The sequence below is a fragment of the Arachis ipaensis genome, chromosome B03, assembly GCF_000816755.2.
Source record: "Arachis ipaensis cultivar K30076 chromosome B03, Araip1.1, whole genome shotgun sequence".
In the NCBI taxonomy this organism is placed as follows: Eukaryota; Viridiplantae; Streptophyta; class Magnoliopsida; order Fabales; family Fabaceae; genus Arachis; species Arachis ipaensis.
Genome location: NC_029787.2, coordinates 67149981 through 67155598, shown reverse-complemented (window position 1 = coordinate 67155598; position 5618 = coordinate 67149981). Strand labels below are relative to the sequence as shown.

The window sequence follows — 5618 nt, the reverse complement described above, 5'->3', positions numbered from 1 at the left end:
ACGCCAGGCTGTAACCTGTTTCTGGCGTTGAACTCCAACTTGTAACGTGTTTCTGGCGCTGGACGCCAGACTGCAACATGGAACTGGCGTTGAACACCAATTTACGTCATTTATCCTTGAGCAAATTATGGACTATTATATATTGCTGGAAAGCCCTGGATGTCTACTTTCCAACGCAATTGGAAGCGCTTCAATTTGGACTTCTGTAGCTCCAGAAATTCCATTCCGAGTGTAGAGAGGTTAGGATCCAACAGCATCAGCAGTCCTTTTTCAGCCTGAATCAGATTTTTGCTCAGCTCCCTCAATTTCAGCCAGAAAATACCTGAAATTACAGAAAAATACACAAACTCATAGTAAAGTCCAGAAATATGAATTTTTCCTAAAAACTAATGAAAATAAACTAAAAACTAACTAAAACATACTAAAAACTATATGAATTTAACCCCAAAAAGCGTATAAAATATCCGCTCATCAATCATTCACTTCAATCTCATCAATCACTAGCACTCCTAAATCAATGAGGATACATGCCCGGGCAAAATTTCCCCTCTCCGCCTCTTTTGTCACAACGTCTACTTTAATAGGTTTGCCTACCTCCGTCGCAATACGTTGCATGGCCTTTTCCTGGTAGTAAAGGATCATCATCCCATTAAAACAAACCCACACAAGAGTGGAACCAAAGGATTCCTCTGCCGGATGGAACTCAAATGACCAGGGTTTAACTACCAAATAAAAACCGTCGATCATCCACGGGCCTCCAAGGAGAACCTTCTCTCGATCTTTTAAAAGATCGCATTTCACCAAGAAGTAGTCATTACCAACATCCAAAATTTTATATCCTCCCTTAAGCCTCCAAATGAAGCGTAGTCTATGAGATAAAGCAGTGTAACTGACATGCTTGCCAAAAACCTTCACTACAATGGAGTCTTTGTAGGGTTCAGCTAGAACCTTCCTTCTTCACTAGAAAATGTCACTTTAGGCCTTCCCGCATTGCCTCCCTCAACCATGGCAAGACGATCCCCCTCCATAGATTCATCAATAACCAAGGGTTTTGGTGTCGAAACCCCTACAACCTTATCTTTGAAGGATACCTTGCTTCCGAAGGTCCCTTGCGTGGCTGGTCTCCCCCCACACTTGCTTTCTTCTTTACCCGCCTCCTTGCTTGAACCTCTTACTTCTTGTGGATGACCTTCCGACGGTGCCTTAGCATCTTTGTGCATCCCACGTTGATCTCCTTGCACCGCCATTCTCTCTCCCCCGCTTGCACTTTCTCTCATTGTGTTTTTCATGTAATGTGCTAATGAACACTTTAGTAGTCGATGTTTAATACCTTGTTAATTAATTTGAGAAACTATAATAGACTTTTCTCGTTATGGTAGAATAACTTATTAGGACAAATTTACCTTAATCACATGTATGATTGATAGGATTGAATTGAGTTGAATTAACCTAATTAACATACTTGTAACTAACTCTCCACTTTATTGATGGTCGACTAATTAGAATCTTGTTAATTAGGATAAGAAACTCCAATAGGCTTATTACATTATTGTTGGATAACTTATTAAGATGATTTACTCTTTCTTGTTGGCATAAAGAAAAGGGAAAGGATATATAACAATAGGAAATAGTAAAATACCCTTAAGCTAAAGTTTCCTTTAATTCATTTGATTATGTTTGTTTTTAATTTCTTTATTTTACTCTTTACTTTTATTGCTATTTCCTTTAATTTACATGTTCACAATCAAAACCCAGTTAAATTCATGATCAATTACGAGCCTTTCTTAGAAGGAATATGACTTGAGCCTAAAATCCAATTTATATTTTGAAACTTTAAAGAACTTTTTCCTTATCTATATTTGATTAGAAGTAGAATTAGAGTTACTAGGATCATACAATTTTATACTCCAATCTATTTATCTATCAGCCATCCTTTGTGAACTCAAATAATAGATAATCTATTAGTAATATATTAAAACATAGTTTAAAGTAGTCTCTAAATACATTGTTAGATCGTTAGCTTTCTAGCTTTTTATTATTGTGCGACGTCAACTTAAGTGGCTAATTTACACAACTTAAATACAATATTCTATCTTTGCATTATGCCATAGAATTTTCATTGTAATTTTATCTCCTCATAATAACTTATCTTTATATAATGTTATAGGATTTTTTTTAACTTTAATTTTTCATATTCTCTTATTCTTTATTTTTATATAGGTTACACTATTGCTTTCAATGTTAATGCTAATTCTTTTTAATAGATATAAATTTAATTAAAATCTAAGTCATTTTCTTCTCCTTTCATACTCATCAATCATTCTTATATTTACTATATAAATCAATATTTACTTTAAACATTTTCTTTATCTCCTTTCACATAATCGCATGCCTCTTTCTCTTTCTCCTTCTCCCTCTCCATTCCTACTATTTTTTTTGCACAACTGGAATTTAGTTGATGACCATAATTTTTATTTTTATTTTTTTAATTTGCTAAGCGTATATATTAGGTGATTGTGTGATTGACTGATTGCTAAGGTTCTGAAAATCGAACCGATCCTCAAACCACTTTAGCTACTGGTTTACTGGTTTATTGGTTCGACCAGTTCAACCGTGGTTCAACCGAAATAACCATTTTATAATAAAATAATAAATAAAATATAAATAAACACATTAAAACATAATTATAACAAAATTTTAGTGATAGCTAAATTCATTGTTTGCATTCTCTTATAGATTATATAACTTGGTTTGTTGTACAAACAAGAAAACCTCATTTTGAAACACATGCACAGACTGAATGATAGGACACACAGTTAGAAAATTACTTAATACAGACAGATTTAGTCTTTATTACAGATGAATTTTTGGTTACTAACAGATTTTGTCCTCTATAAAAGCCTCGTCAGGAATTATTTACCGATGATTTTTTTCGTCAGAAAATTACCGACAGATTTTTACCAATTACCAACAGATTTTTCCTCGGTAAATTCTCTCCTTATTTCCTTGAAACAACGAACTTTCTGATGGATTTTCCGTCAGTAATTACAGATGAATTTTCTAACAGATTTTTTGTCGATAATTACAAACAAATTTTCTGACAGATTTTCCGTCGATAATTAGAGACGAAATTTCCGTCAGTAATTACAGACAAATTTTTTGACAAATTTTCCGTCGATAATTGGCAACAGATTTTCCAACAAATTTTTCGTCTGTAATTTTAACATTGGAAAATCATCCCACACTCTGAATACAGACAGAAAATCCGTCTATAAATCCGTCAGTGGTAAAATAGAATTTTTTTAGACGTTTATATAAATTTAATACAAATTTTTATCTAATTTGTATTCGAATATTTATAATATTTCAAAAAATAAACAAATTCATCGTATTATCAAACTAAAAGAAAAGTACTATAAACAAGAAAATCAATATAATTCAAAACATAAACAAAGTGTATTGATCATCAACTATAATTCCCAGTATATTGTTCAACTATACTAAAATTATCAGCTATAATCTTCATCCTCATCTTCATCCTCATCATCATCCTTCAAACAAAAAATGATATATGTGTCATCAGATGTCTTGTTAAAATGTAGTCTATTTTGGTATCAACTATGAAATTCATGAATGCTTGAAATATTAAACATGCAGTCTTACCAATAATTTGAGATGACAGCTATTTATTATGCAAAATTCCTTGAAAAATGAACATTACCTTCTCATAAAAGATTCTAAACGTCTACGAGACTGTAGTGCAAGTCCTGCGAGAGAAATGTATTCAATATCCTCCAAATTATTTGGAGTTTTTCTGTATTTCAGCAAAAGGAGGTCACGTTAAAGGGCTAAACTTGAAAGAAGGTGCTCATTAAAGGAAACTTCTGAAGTGGAATATACTGTGAGGCTAAGCCAAGCATCCCAAAAAACATATTTATAACAATGATTCCTAATTCCTATCAAAATATTTTACAATTATGATTTAAGAAAGTCTAAAAAAGCAAAAGGAAAACCTAGCAACCTACTTGAGCTAGCAAAAAATATATAGGCTACACAAGAACCAAAACAAAACTACAGTGGGCATTGCTACGACCCTTCATTACTAACCAAATATAAGATTTCACACAACTTGGCAGAGAGAGCAACCATCCTCTACAGTTCTACCGAATCACATAAATACTATGAAACACAAACTTGATCAAGCAGCTCCTCCGCGGCCAAGTCCATCTGTTCTATAATTTATTGTGACCATATCCCCGACCTCTTCCCCTTCCTCGTCCACGTCCTGGAAGAACAATTTTTTAAAGAAAATCACATATGAGATAATAATTGTACAATATGATACAACAAGGATCGAGAACCAGGGAGTAATTCTTCTGCACCATATAAAAATTTGATTTTTAAGAGATGACAGCATAAACCTGGGATAAATTGAAATTGTATCTGACAATGGAATTGCAATTCAATTAAGACTTATCTATCAGCAAATCTACATAACATGGGCATGCAATATACCACGGACTGCTGGTTGTGCATCATACTCATTGTAATTGTAGTACCCTACTGACTTCCCACCAAAGCCTCGGCCTCTTCCCCGTACACCACGGCCTCGTCCTCTGCCACCATCCCAACCATTACTGTATTCCATACATCCATCGTAATTTCCTAAGTGAAACAGATTGTGTCTAAGTAAGTATTTTTCATATTCCCGAAGAAACCAAAACAAAAAGTATAAGGAATCTTCTAATAAAAAAAAATAGTAATAAGTGGTCAGCAATACCTTTACCCCTTCCTCTTCCCCTCCCCCTTCCACCACATCCTCTTCCTCGCACCCTTGGTGAGCCTTCTGTATCAATCGAATCGAGTCAGAATAACAACCATATTAATCTGTCAAAATAATTAACAGAAGAATTATAGTTTACCTCCTTCCTCATCATATTCATTTAAAGATTTTACTTGATCAGCTAGAAGGAGAGGCTGGTATCTACATAAGAAAAAAGACGAAACTTTAGCAAGCAGTGAAAAAATAATAAAGCATGTAACCAGTATAACAACTCACACAAAGAATATTGCCTAAATTTTTATATCAGGTATAACACATTATGAATACAAAAGTAAATGAAATACAGAAACTTCATATTCCTATCAGTCTTAACATGAGATGATTTTTCATGCCATCTAGAATCTTGATGCTTAATTGACAAAAGTGACAAAAAGCAGCAAGATAGTCACAATCAATTTGAAGTCAAAGTATTACGTTTGATTTTCTTGATTAGCTCTTCTTCTGAGAGGTGTGCTTTATACTCTAATATCAATAGAAACCTTTATAGTGCAGTAGGTGAATAGTGAATACAATTATAAACAAACAAAAAGATACTATTTTAATTTAGGAATATAATTATTACAAGTTTTGAGAGTAGAGAGTAGTGTACCTGCTCTTTTAGCAGTAGCAGTTTGAATATATGATCATGTGTGAGTAGATAGAAATAAAATGTTTTAATAGTCCCTTCTCATAAGTAATTGTTGTCCCAGCAGAAAGTTGAGCATGAGTGTCGGCACAGTTAAGAGACACACTACAGAATTTCCAGCAACAAAGTATCTATGCGGCAAACCAAAAA

General features: G+C 33.5%; 1 pseudogene; it reads right to left on the bottom strand.

Moving 5' to 3' along the window:
- The window catches only part of LOC107630546, an 8214-nt pseudogene continuing 6703 nt past the window's right edge, over positions 4108-5618 (bottom strand).